This window comes from Lepidochelys kempii, chromosome 9, assembly GCF_965140265.1.
Source record: "Lepidochelys kempii isolate rLepKem1 chromosome 9, rLepKem1.hap2, whole genome shotgun sequence".
NCBI classification, from domain to species: Eukaryota; Metazoa; Chordata; order Testudines; family Cheloniidae; genus Lepidochelys; species Lepidochelys kempii.
The window spans coordinates 49,554,078-49,568,525 of NC_133264.1; the positions used below are offsets into that span (position 1 = coordinate 49,554,078).

At 42.4% G+C, this 14,448-nt stretch overlaps 1 protein-coding gene across 17 annotated transcripts in view; it reads left to right on the forward strand.

The window, feature by feature from the left end:
* MAP3K13 (mitogen-activated protein kinase kinase kinase 13) overlaps positions 1-14,448 on the forward strand; it is a 140,949-nt gene that overhangs the window by 55,996 nt on the left and 70,505 nt on the right. For 2 of the 17 annotated variants that reach the window (XM_073360277.1, XM_073360274.1), the window contains exon 4: positions 10,605-10,825. The exons of 14 other annotated variants lie outside the window; for them this stretch is intronic. The gene's annotated coding sequence lies outside the window, so the exon portion shown is untranslated. Of the gene's footprint in view, positions 1-8,210; positions 10,826-14,448 lie in introns of those variants that run through there. One more of the 17 variants, XM_073360283.1, reaches the window with a different exon arrangement.

Below are 14,448 nucleotides of genomic sequence, written 5' to 3' on the forward strand. Positions count from 1 at the left end.
AAGGTAATTTGAGTTTCATGTGAACCAACCTATTCAGTTACTAGTATTCTTTCCAAAACTTCATGCTACCAATGAGGAGAGGAGACTGCACTCTCTCTCAACATCAGAATGCTAAATCAGATCTGTCTGCAAAGAATGAAACCCATTAGGAAAACAGCAAGATTATTTGTTGCTATGCCAAGCAATCAAGAGGACAAGCACTTTCTGCTCAGAGATTCTTTAACTGGCTGCATCATTCTCTGTTATCAACAGGCAAATACTCTTCCCACAGACAGGATGAGGGCACAAGCAACTTCAACAGCATCTCTTCGAGAAGTATCTATACTGAACTTTTGTAAGGTAGCTACCTGGAGTTCCATCCACGCCTTTATGAAAAGTTATGCCTCTTCTGCAGATACAACTGTTGGGACAGCATTATTACAGGCATCTATATACCATCTGCATCCTCACGCCCTTTTCCTGTTTGAATATTGCTTACCAGTCACCCACATGTGAAATACACATAGGGACCAGCATTCAAAGAAGAAATGGAGGTTATTTCAAGATATATGGTCCCTATCTGTATTCCACTACCCACCCTCCTTCCCCTGTGCTTTGGCTTTAGTCTGATTTCACATGAAGAGGAACTGAAGAGATGTTGGTCCGCATTGCCCCTTATGCTCTTTGCTCAGAGCATAGGGAAGCAACTTCACGGTGTGGATCGACGACTGCTCCTTGCTACAAATCTCTGGTCTCAGGCACCTGGAATGCATGCGTAACCATGTGTGGAATACAGATAAGATCACACATCTTGAAGAAGCTCCAGCTACAGGACAATAACCTCTACTTGAATATAACACCATGTTAGTTAATATTTTCTAACACAGCTCATTTTTCCAAAACCCCAGGTGTGATATAAAACTGGTGCTCCCTGGAGCTAGTCAGACCTAGCAGTCCCCTAGTAGTGGCCAGCTGCTCTCTATCCCTGCAGTGAATGCCTGGTAGTATCTGGCAGTAGACATTAGAGTGAGCCTGCATGGCTTCTTCAAAAAGTAGGCATTTAAAATGCCATGCAGCATTCTCTGAGGCATTCTGCCTGTGTATGCCTTGCACAGAATGCTTCAGAGTGCTTCTGCTTGGTTTCCATGCTGTCGCAGACCCCTAATGCATTTGGTACAGAGTTGGATGTTTTGAATCCAAAAAGCATTTGAACAAATGTTGCACTGCTTTAAACAAAAAATAAATAAATAAATAAAATTTAACATTCACTTGAATAATTCTGAGGCGGCGATAGCTTGGTATATTTTTTTGAACAGCATGATCCATTGAGTAGGAAATTGGACTGAAATCAGGAGTGCTGGGTTCTATTCCCAGCTCTGCCATTGCCCTGCTGTTATCTTAGGCAAGTCATTTAATTTCTTTCTGCCTCTGTTTCCCTATCAATAAAATGGGGATAATTTCATTTACCTTCATGTGTAAAGCAAGTAGAAGCATTGACCAGTAAAGATAAAACAATTGATACCTGGATGATAGGTATCTACAACTACCCTAAACATTGTTGAAAGGTTGCCTTGTTGCTTAGACTGAAGATTTAACCTAGCTGGACATCAAACTTCAGAAGGTCAAATTCACTGTTTGTTGCCTCCCTGCCTTGCTGTTAAGTCTGAAAAGTTTCAGATGCCTCATTTATGTATTGGCAGATCAGGGCCATTATTGGAGAAGTATGCAAAAGCCCTTCCCTTTCTGAGGTCATTAACACTCTTTCAGGATACGTAACCTCATTCTCTGCTAGAAAGGCACAGGTACCCACAGAAGAAATGCTGTGCTGCTAGATGGCTGAACATTTACAGCTTTACCAGGTGTCATGAATTTGAGATCATTCCTCCCTTAGAAACAGCATTAGGCAGTTGAGTCTCACGTGCTGTGGTGGGGGCTGCTGTGCTAGGAGTTTTGGTTTAAAGATTTGGAGTTTACAATTTAACTTTTGCCCATCCCTTCATATTCTACTCACTCTGCCTATTCCCTTCTAGCAGTGGTTGATGGGCAGGCTTTCTTACCTGAGAAAGGGAAAGAGGATGTGTATATCTGCTAATTTCCCATCGCAGGAAGCACAGCCAACAGTACAAATATCCTCTTGTGTTTAAAACAGTGAGAGGGCTTCTCTGTTCTTTCTGCTGAATCTTTAATGTAGAACCTTTTCTCCCCCACCCTCACTGTTAAAATTCATAGAATCATAGAATATCAGGGTTGGAAGGGACCTCAGGAGGTCATCTAGTCCAACCCCTTGCTCAAAGCAGGACCAATCCCCAATTAAATCATCCCAGCCAGGGCTTTGTCAAGCCTGATCTTAAAAACTTCTAAGGAAGGAGATTCTGCCACCTCCCTAGGTAACGCATTCCAGTGTTTCACCACCCTCCTAGTGAAAAAGTTTTTCCTAATATCCAACCTAAACCTCCCCCACTGCAACTTGAGACCATTACTCCTTGTCCTGTCCTCTTCTACCACTGAGAATAGTCTAGAACCATCCTCTCTGGAACCACCTCTCAGGTAGTTGAAAGCAGCTATCAAATCCCCCCTCATTCTTCTCTTCTGCAGACTAAACAATCCCAGTTCCCTCAACCTCTCCTCATAAGTCATGTGTTCCAGACCCCTAATCATTTTTGTTGCCCTTCGCTGGACTCTCTCCAATTTATCCACATCCTTCTTGTAGTGTGGGGCCCAAAACTGGACACAGTACTCCAGATGCGGCCTCACCAATGTCGAATAGAGGGGAACGATCACGTCCCTCGATCTGCTCGCTATGCCCCTACTTATACATGCCAAAATGCCATTGGCATTTTGTAATTAGTATTAATTACAGCTGTGGAAGACGATATTCTGGAGAGATCCCTTGGGTTTGGGATTTATAGCTATATTTCCCCTGACAAATAGCTCTGCTTCTGCCTCTGGACCCACAAGGGCAGAGAGAACCCTCCTATGGAGAATTGCTGGAGGGGATCTCTATGAAGAGAAACTAGTGAATTAAGAGACATTTCTTTTCTTTTCTCTCCCCCTGCCATCCTCCAAACAACTTGTGTGTTTTCTGCTCTGACTAGAGGGATTTCTTCAGTTCCCTCACACAGACTTTCTCTGTGCTTTGTTCATACTGTAGGTTCCCTCCTTCCCTTTGTTTATGGACTCAACTTTCTCCAGATCTGTCTTTAAAACAAAGCTCAAACTTTTTTCTCCCCTCCCCTTCCTTCCAGTTCATTTTTCTCACTGTGCTGCCACTTGGTTGTTTATCTCTCCTGCACTTGTTCTAACCGGGAGCTTTCCCTCTGCTTGTGTAGCACGCAGGCAGGACAAAACTGAGTCATGGAAACTAGATTGGCTCCCATCTACCTGAAGAAAATCCTCCATTCTCTTTGCCTCTCAGGAAGCCTCCCAACTTGCTGTGCTACCTGCCCTGCAGAGCCCAGGAAAATTCTCTGAAATTGGGGAAGAACTGTTTTTTCCTTGGCATTGACCTTCCTCTTCCTTTGGGTTAAATGTTGGGAAAGACCGTGTGTCTGCAGGGACTTTCTGCTCCATGGGTCTCCTCAATAGTTCCCCTCAATGTGCTATACCAGCTGGCCAAGAAGATTATGAAATCCATGAAGTGCCTCTGTTCACTCCTGCTGATGCTGGTTTGAGGGGCTCCTCTGCATCTCCTGTCAACAGGAGAGACCTCCCCTTCTTTTCTTCAGATCACTGTCTTACGAGGAGTAAGTACAGTAACAGCAGTGAAAGACTCGGCTCAAACCTGCTACCCCAATATCTGTTTCAGTAATGTTGGCATCCTCTTTTCAGCAATGAGGGGACAAAAGCACAGGTCCCCATGGAACCGATACTCTTAGCAGGAATCTAAAGACTCCTCTTGAGAAAACACTAGTGATTCAGACCATATCAGACTGCTCTTCCAGCTAGGTTCTAGTATTGACCCTTAGGCAAAATATGGCCTCATAGAAATAAATCCCTTTCTGGACAATGTTCTCTCTTGGGGTCGCTCAGAACAAGCCCTTCAGAACACCAGTATAGCAGGTGCTCTTACCTAGAGATTGGAATGTCTTGGCGTATTTTTAGTGCTTTCCCTTATGGTAGAGGAGTTTGGCTTCCACCCAAACAATAAAATCCTCCCTTTCCAGGGCATACAAAAGTAGCTGAGTAGGCATTCACTTTTCCCTCAGACTCACTGATGCAGTGTTCTTTATATCTGTAGTAGTTGCCCTTCCACCAGGACTAAGCATGTTAATGCAGTACTTGAAGGATGGAGCTTCCTCTGACCTTCACTGGAAAACCTAGGGGTCCCTAAATAAGCACAAGTGCAAACTCAAAGCATCAAACCCAAAAAGCTCTCTTCCTTCTACTTACTCCTTCATCTGCCTCTTCCTACTCCCGGCAGTTCTTTTCTGTTCTGAGCCTCAAACCGGTCTTTGTGTAGTCCTTCTGTTCTTTCCAACATGCCTTACAGCAGACTACAAATGTCAGGGTACCGATGGTGACTACATCTCCCAGAATTCCTTTGCTTCAGAGGCCAAGTCCCAGCAACAAGTGAGCTGATGACCCCTGTTGTTAAAGTGACCCAGGGACACTTGCTTCTTCACTGTCACCATTTTTTAGTAAATTTCCAGATGAGCCAGCTAAATCTTTCTCAGGAGATTAAACATCTTTAAATTATAATCAACAAGGAAATAATCCACTGTCAAAGAATACTCCATGGATTTGGAACACTTTTTCTATACCTGGTGCAAGACTGAAAAGCTGAATCCAAAATTTCAGATTCTAGAACTTCAGCAGAATGGTTTATTTATGTGGCTTGTAGTGACCAAACTTTCTGTAAGACAAAATCGGAGATATATGTTCGATCCTAGGAACAAGTAAACTGTGGGAGAAAGCTCTATTTACTCACCCTTATATTAGGTTTCAGAGTAGCAGCCGTGTTAGTCTGTATTTGCAAAAAGAAAAGGAGTACTTGTGGCACCTTAGAGACTAACCAATTTATTTGAGCATAAGCTGTAGCTCACGAAAGCTTATGCTCAAATAAATGTTAGTCTCTAAGGTGCCACAAGTACTCCTTATATTAGATTATTTCTCAAAGCTGCATCCCTTCTGAATTTCCAAGAAATACATAAAATGGTTTCATGGAAACTACTGGTAGTTTCAGATGCTGTTATGAAATCACCCTTCAAGGTACTTCCATCTGTATCTCTCTCTTCTTTGTCTCCATTAAATGTACTTCATGATCTCTAACATGCCTGCAGGTTGGATTTCAGAGCTGGAAGCCTTGTCTGTGAGGTATTTTTCCCCACAGGTAAAGTTGTAGGCTAGTTAGAGCTAGCTTTTATTGCTGAAGTCAATTTAAATTCTGTGTCTTACAACTCCCAGGAAATTTTGCTTCTTTTTTTTTTTTTTTTTTTTAAATCCAAACCCCAAGAATTTAAAAGGAAGGATTGGCACCTCCTTAATGTCTGAGCTATCAAAATATGTGATAAGGACAGAATCATTCAGAAAACCAAAAACATATATTTGTCCCCTACCGTCCTACAATTACAGGATAGAAAGCATCTAAAACCTCAGTTGCTGAAACTTTGTGCAAGAGCAACGTACCAGGTTAAAGGTATGAATCCTTTGGGATTCCTTAGAGCTATCCGATGAGAGGCATTTTCATTTTTTGTGGACAGAAAAGTCCTTTGAATCTGATAAAAATTGCAAGGCTACTACATGGTAATCTAGGCATATTTTCTCCTGGCATTACAAACTCCCTATAAAAGCAGCGGTGGATGCAGCCTTTGGCAGAATGCCGCAAGCAGTTACTCCCTCACAAATCACTTGTTATATAATGTTGTGTGCAGCTATTCTGAAGCTCTTTCTCGGGGTTTAATTGTTGTTGAAAATCCTATTGTTGGAATGGTGAGCTGAAATACATGGGGGAGAGAAGGAATTTTCCTTCACCTGAGATTTTTTTTTTTTCTCCTAGAAGCCAGGTTTGTCATCTCCCTCCAATATGGGGGGGGGGCCCCCACAGGCCTTAATTTACTATAGCCTTCCACAGACTTTCCTTTTGCTAAGTAGAAAGTTTATGGTGGGAACTGTTGGAGTTATTATACCACAGTACATTTGTAGATATAAATTCTGATTTCAGCTTATGGAATCCATCTCACTAAGGCAGGCGATATCAGGGGATCAAGACCACCCTGTTTTGTTAAAAAGAAGGGAGGCCCTGGCTACATCCCAGTTACCTGGGAAGGAGGTTCCACTGTGTTAGGGGCTTCCCTCAAGTAGATAGAGCCAAGCCAGTTCTAGTAATTGACAGCTCTGTCACAAATTCCTGCAGTTTAAGGGAAGGGACCATTAGATCATCTAGTCTGACCTCTGTAATACGAGCCTCACATTTTACCCAGTTATCTCACTTTTGAGCCCAATAAATTGTGTTTGGCTAAAGCATCTTCCAGAAACTCTAGGTTTGATTTGAAGACATCAAGAAAATCCTCTACTTCCCCTAGTAGTAGTTTGAATGGTTAATCATTGTCAAAAATGTGTGCAGTATTAACATTTCTAGTTTGAATTGGTCCGGCTTTAGTTTCAAGCCTTTGGTTCTTGTTCTGCTTTTCTCTAAAGAGCCCTTTAGTTCTCAGTATTTTCTCCATGTCAAGGTACCTATACACTGTAATAGTCACCTCTTGATCTTCTATTTGATAGGGTAAACAGACTGCAAGACATTTTCTGTAGCCCTCAAGTCATTTTTGGTGCTCTTTTCTGTACCTTCTCCAATTTTTCAACTTCTTTTTAAATTTTGGCACCAGACTGGATGCAGTATTCAGTGTACTGAGGAAAAATCACCTCCCTGCTCCTGATCACCACTCTCTTCTTTCTACATCCATGGACTGCATGTAGCCTTTCTTGCCACAGCTTAGCACTGGAAGCTCATGTTGATTTTTTTTTTTTTTGGTCCATGTGACGAAGTGGAACTGTTCTTAATGTTTCCTCTGAATACTGTAGGGGTACAGTTTCCCCTATGCATTTCTAGGTGGTGAGATAAGGGGGTGTAATTGTTGCAGAGCAAAGGGCCAGTGTACATAAATGGTTGGCACTCTGTCTCCTGGCAACTGATGGCCTGGGCCCTTCCCCACTGCAAGGTGATAGCTAAAGGGGCTGGAGAACAAAGGAATTGAGTGACCTCCTGGCCTGGGAAAGGGACAAAGCCCAGAGGAGGAGGGGGTGGAGAGTGAGTCAGTTTGGGCTGGCTGGGGACCTGGAGTGAAGAGCAGAGGTGGTTGTCTGGCTCACTCCCCCCATAATGGACCCGGCTGAGGGGTCCTGTTCTCTGTACCTATAAGCTCTGTTTTAGACCGTGTTCCTGTCATCTAATAAACCTCTGTTTTACTGGCTGGCTAAGAGTCACGGGGTGCAGGACCCTCTGGCTTCCCCAGGACCCTGCCTGGGCAGACTCACTGTGGGAAGCGCACGGAAGGGCAGAGGATGCTGAATGCTCTGAGGTCAGACCCAGGAAGGTGGAAGCTGTGTGAACTTTTTGCCCTGAAGACAGTCTGCTCACAGAGTCCTGACTGGCTTCGTAGGGAGCAGTTCCAGAGCATTGCCCGAGGACTCCATGACAGTCCATTACGACCCTTTGATCCTTTTTGGAGTCACTGCTTTCAAGGATACAGTTCCCCATTCTTTTGTCATGGCCAGCATTTCTTGTTCCTAGATGTATAACTCTGCATTTGGTATGTTAACATGCATTTTGTTTGAATTGGTACAGGTTTCCAAACAATGCAGATGGCTCTGTATGACTGCCCTGCCTCATTATTCTTTACCACTCCACCAGTCTTTGTCATCCACAAATTTTCTCGGCAGTGATTTTATATTTAGTTCTAGATCATTGATGGCAATGTTGAATAGCATCAGGCCCAGTGTTCCCTCTAATTTTTCCCACCCATGTGCAGAATGAATTTTGTTATCTGCACCAATATGGAGGTGATGTATGACACGTCACCTTCATATCTGTGCACATAACAAAATTCATGTGGTGGGGGTGGGGCCGATGGGTTTGGAGTATGGGAGAAGGCTCAGGGCTGGGGCAGAGGGTTGGGGTGCCAGGGGTGTGAGGGCTCCGGCTGGGGGGATGTGGGCTCTGGGGTCAGGACAGGGATGAGGGGTTTGGGGTGTAGGAGGGTGCTCAGATGCTACGGCGTGGAGAGAGGAATCCCGTCCCCCTCCCCCCCCCCCCCAGCTCTCTCTTCCCGCAGCAGCACCTGTGCTGTGGGGGAGAGGTGTCTCTTCCCACTGTGGCAGCTCTGGAGTTGGGGCTCCAGGATAGGTGCCCCAGCAGGTCTGTGCCTGGGGCCGCGCCAGGCTGGGCCGCAGCAGAGTTGGAGCTGGGGGAAGGATGTCCCTCCCCTGGCTGCGGCAGGTCCCAGGGCAGGTTCCTTGAGTGCCTGTGTGGTGCTAAATAGGCTGCTCTGCAGCTACACAGATTACAGGGGACTTAAATCAGGCCTGTCTATCCATCCCTGTGGAATTCTCTTGGACACCCCACCGTGATTCCTGATTGACAACTACTTTTTGAGGTCGGTTAACTAGCAAGTTCTTAATCCATTTCTGTGCTTTATTGATATTGTATAATGTTAAATTTGTAATTAGAATGTCATGTTGTAATAAGTCAAAAATGCCTTAAAAAATCCTAAATCTATCCGTGCAGTTACCTTTATCAACCAAACGTGTAATCTCATCCAGGAATGAAATCAGGTTTATTTGACCAGACCCATTTTCCATAAAGCCATGTTTACTGGCATTAATTATATTCCTGTCTTTTAATTCTTTTTATCAATGGAATTTCATATCAGCTTTTCTATTGTTTTGTCTGGGATTGATGTAAGGCTAAGCAGCCTATATTTACCTCATCCTGCTTGCCCTTTTTTAGCATGACATTAGTACTCTTCTGGAATTTCCATGGTATTCTAAGATTTATTAACACAAGTGAGTCGGACATCTCCTCAGCCAACTCTTTTAGGACTGTTGGGTGCAAGTTATCCGGGTCTGCTGACTTTAAAATGTTTATGCCTAATGGATGTTGTTTAACATCCTCATTGGTTAGTAAATGACTGGAAAGTATTTAATGTACCTGTATCACACGAGGGATGATGATCCTGCTCCTTTCCAAATACAGAAAAGAAGTATTCATTGTACCCTGTGTTTACTGAGTCATCATTAACAATTTTATCATATTCATCTAGTAATGGAGCATACCATTGCTAGGATTCCATTTGTTCCTAATATACTTAAAAAAACTCTCCTCCTTATTGTGCTAACCCTGCCAGCCATGAATTGTTCCCTGATGTCTTTAGCTTCCCTTATCAATTTTCCATACTTCATAACTTATTTATATTAATTGCTATCTCTTTCCTCTTTTTTCCTTGTGTTTTGTATATTGCATTTTAAATTTCTAGTTGTTGCCTTCACTTTGCCACTGAACCAGGATTCTTTTAACCAAAGTTATCCTCTTTCTTCACTGTGGAATTGCGGCTTTTGGGCCATCTAATAAAATCTGCTTAAAGAACTCTAAACTTTTGTTCCCATTTTCTATCTAAAAATTTCTTCACATTTCTAGTTTACTCTTCACAACTTGTGCTGTATTGTGTGTCTGTCTGCCTGTATGCCTTAACTCCAGATCAGGGTGGTTTTTGTTTGGTATTTTTTGCCAGTAGTGTGAATTCAAGATGGAAATTATTCTCTCTGTAAAATTAATGTAAACAGCAACTGCTGTGGCTATCTAATTGGGAGTCCAGGATGGAGGGGATTTTGCCCTGGTGTTCAGAAATGGGTGTGCCTTTGGCACAGGTGCTTGGCTCATTTGTTGTGATGTGTAGATGGAGTGTCCATTGTGCCTGGAGTTCAGGATGTGGCTGCAAATTTAGAATCCTGCTCACTTAGATTTTCAGTCTCTGAATTTCTTGATATTACAGATTTCAGTCAATCCTTTTTGTATTGCTCTAATATTGATTTGTGGGGATGGTTTTCTTTTTGTTGTATTAGTGCTTTTGCATTATTGATCTGACATAAAACCCCACTGTATTCTGCTTGCAGCTGCCTTCCAATATATGCTTATATTTTGATTTATTATTAACTTATAATACCCAGGAACTGTAATTCTAAAAGAAAATGCACAGATAGCAAGTCCTTTTTCTGCTTACCAAATACATTTTGTTCATGTAACAGATGGGGGTTATTTGGATATGCTTTTATCATACAGGGCATATGGCTGGACAGAAACTCATAAGAGAAGTCACTAAATGGAATTATAGCTTCTGTTCCTTTCAGCAGAATGGCAGCAGTGATGTATTTTTATCAAAATTCCTCTGTGCACCTCCGTCATTAACAATGACATTTTCATTCTCTCTCACACACACACTCACACACTCACACCTCTCTCTCTGCGTCCCTCCCAGCTGCTAGGCTCTGTGTCATAATCCTGAGAGGCTCTGTTACAGAGGTCTGATTGGTGGGTTCTGTTTATTCTGTGACCAGATTCTTCTAAAAGAAGGCAGGCCATAGCTGTCTGATGCTGATTGGCTGTCCCCCTCTGACTTCTCCCATTTCCCTTTCAGAGCACACGCCACAGAAAGCTCTGTGCTGAATCCTAACACAGCCCAATTTACATCCATTCATGAATCCGTGACGTCAGCAAGCTTCTGTGCTCCTTTTGCAGCAGGCTGCAGGATTGTGTGGGTGGAATTTCCTTTTATTTTTCTAAGCTTTTTTTTTTTTTAACCTTCTATCTTTTTAAACCAAGAAAATGGACAATCATGTGTAGGAATTCTCCATCCTTGTGAGTATTTCACCAAATGCTTGTAGAGGGGTGTGTGTAATGCAAGTGTTACTGTCTCATCATTTATTTGAGAGGGGCAGATGGATGGTGCATTTGTGATGTGGAGAGACTGAAAAAATGATGCTGAGGGAGGGGCAGAGAGAGAAATCTGAAACCATAATTTAGCCAAGAGTGTGTCTGAAGTCGACAGCTGGTTTTCCTTTTGCTTGTCTGCATGGTAGATACGGACATTTTTCATTTACAATCTTGTACGTTATCCCTTAGTGCTTCCTGTGCCTGCCTTTTAAAGGGGGAGGGAATGAATGTCAGCGTGGGGTGGCCGTATGAAATGACAGATATCAGGGTATTCAAGGAACAACAACAGAAGAATTACTGGAGGCAGAATAGGAAAAGCAAAGCTGGCTTTTTACCTGCTGGGCAAGTGTAATCTTTCCTCTCAGCTGGCTATTCAGCAGTTTTGCTTTCTTGTTGTTGTTATAGAAATGGATCATTTAAGGTACTTTTTCAGAGGATAAGGCAAACTGTATAACATGGTGAATATTTTGTCTATAATTTTGTCCTTTTAAATAGAAGCTTTTAACTGTTTTTCTTGTTCTGGACATACTTATGGTCAGATTCTTTCATTCTTAAATTGCATAGAACCTCATTTGGGAGTAGTCCCATTGCAGTCAGTGGTGGGAATCACTGAGGGCTAGACTGTGATACTCTTGCTCACGTTGAATAGTGCTTCGTATTATGAATAATCCCACTGAAGTCAATGGGACTTCATTTGTGGTAAGGAACTACTCACTGTGAGTAAGGAAATCAACAGTCTGGCTTGTAATTTTTTAAATCAGTGGGTAAGGTGAATACCTGAATTTTTAATTTGAAGAAGGCAGTGTCAGAGCCATACCTTTTGGACAAGCTAACATTAGCTGTGATTGGTCCTTATGGTGTCGGGGAAAGCTGAAGGAAAGTGTTTTATTATTTTCCTGAAATGACAGATCAAAATGAGAACATCTGACTGTGGTGAACATAAAATGAGTAAAATAGGTAAGAGCATTGTCAGCTACGTTTTGCAAACACATTCTGTCCATACACACTACAGTCACTCCGCCTGGGATGTCCTACACTGTTGACAGGTTACAGTTGTTGAAAAGTTAGGGAATTAAGCTAATCTTTGTTTTGATGGTAGCTTTGTTCATAATCTAGGAAACTTTCAAAGAGAGCCAGGAAATCCTCTTGGATCTGTATGCATCTGTCTTTTCAAAATATCAGTGGACAATACATCCCAATTTGAGAGTTGGTAGGCTTTTTTAGTTCTTGACTGTTTGGACTTAATTGGGGGGGGGGTTGTTCATCTCACTTCTGATGGTTCATTTTATATTCCACGTTGGACTTCATAGGTTAGATCAGATAAAAGGCCTGATCTGGGATAATCTTTGGTTTAGATTTTCCTTTGTCTCATACTGGCCTAGTATACTTCAACTTGTCACTGTTCTGATTAATTTTCAATTTAATGACTAGAATTATTAAATTATTATTTATAGCATCAAATGGGTGTGAGACACTCTTAAAATTTAGGCAACCACACCTACAGCTGAAAATTGTTTTCAGAATTTGCGTTTTTCTGTCTTTTCTCTCAAATTCATGTGTCTTACTTTTCTATTTTTGCTCTCTATTTAAATGAGTTGGCAAGTCCTATGGTCCTATGTTTGTCTCCAGTGGCCTGGAAAATTTAGGAATTATTTATTGGTAAACACTATATAGCTAAAGTATATTTCATTGGTTAAACCATACAGTTTAAAGTGTGGTTCTATTCTAGAGAGGAACAATGTGAAAATGGATTGTGGCATTCCATGTTTGCATCTCAGTGATTTCCATAGCAAATGTGCTAAGTTCACAGTGATCAGAGCTCAAGGGTTTGTTCAGTTTGGTGAGAGTTCTGGGGGTTCTCACAAGTTCTGGGGGTATTCTCTTCTTAGGCATATGGAATGCTTTGAAATGGTGGACTCTTACAATGTAAAAGAAACTCTTGAAGTACAAACACTGTATAAGTGAAAAGATGGGTTTATTGTCAGCCATACAAACTCCTCTTGGGAGTGTAAAGTCAAGCTGGGTTCTTTCCATTTCTCACATCATTTCTGGTAATAAAGCTCTTGCAGAACATGTTAAATGCTTGTGTCTACACTGCAGCTGGGAGCATGCATCCCAGTGTAGGTAGACAAACACATGCTAGCTCTGCTCAGGCTACTGTGCTAAAAATAGTAGTGTGGCCTAGGCAGCGGCTCAGGCTAGCTATCAGAGTACAAACTCGCCCAAACCCTGGGGCATGCACCTCCAGTGGCTAGCTCAACCTGCTGCCTGTACAGCTGAGGCCACACCGCTATTTTTAGCATGCTAGCTTAAGCAGAGCTAGCGCGTCTGTCTACCCAGGCTGAGAGGCACACACCCAGGCACTGCAGACAAAGCCTTAGTGACATTCATGCTCTTCATTGCTGTCAGTGGGTTTTCACAGTTGTAGCTAACTGGAACTTTATAAAGAATTCTCTACATGGCTATGCAGAGCGGAACAGGAGTAGATATTTTTTCGTCGTCATAATAAGGAGATGTGACACACTGAGCAGGTCTGCTGTGGAAAAAGGTGCCACTCCTATCCTCTTCAGAGTGGAATTTCACTTTAAATCAAAATACCAAATTTGGGAACGGCTATTTGTAAAAATGTAGTGGCTTAAAAGTGAGCTCTTCAATTTGAATGGTCAAGACATGTCTCTACTATATTTTGATATCACCATCTCCAGTAAAACTGTAATTTGTTTGAATTGTCGAATCTGATCCTTCTACTCTCTTGTCAACAGCTGCCAGCTTGGTGTTGGAAGGTAAGCATAAGGTGAGCTTAGATGGGGGAGGGGGAAGGAGCAGGAGCTTGCATAGCCGATTGGAGTGAGAATTCTTTCCTTATGTATGGAACGCGGTGCAATCACAGTAATAATAATGCTTAGCTCTTACATAGCCCTTTCCATCACAGCATGGGTTGGCAGCAACAGCCAAAATGTAAATATTAGGGATGGGCCAAGGAGGAACTAATATTCTTAGAGGTTCTCGTCCAGGATGTTGTATGGTCTGGCTAATGCAGGAGATCAGGCTGGATGATTTAGAAGGTCTCATTTCTGGCCTTACAATCTCTGAAACTCTCTCTTTCTCTGCTTTGCGTTGACTTGCACCCTATATGGTGACAGCATGTCCTAGTGGATTAAGCATAGGACTGAAAACCAGCGTGTCCCAAATTTTAATCCCATGTTTGATACTGTCTCGGTATAGGGTACTAAAGAAGTCACTGTGTCCATGTTCACATCAGGAAATTATTCTGTCCTTCCTTGCAGGTCTGTTGTGGTGATTAAAATGTAAAATGCTAGTAAGCGCTGAGTATTATTATGGTAAATTACATCCAGATGGAGTCCTTAAGTGTTCCCTTCTATTGGATGCTGCTGTTTTCTCTGTGTACCCATATACCCTCTCCTGTAACCAGATCCCATGGGATTACACACAATCCAGTAATAGCCATTTGCATTTGTATAGCTGTTTAATAGTTGTAATACTTAGCAATTATATAGCTTTTAAATGCCCAGTGCATCATTACTTAA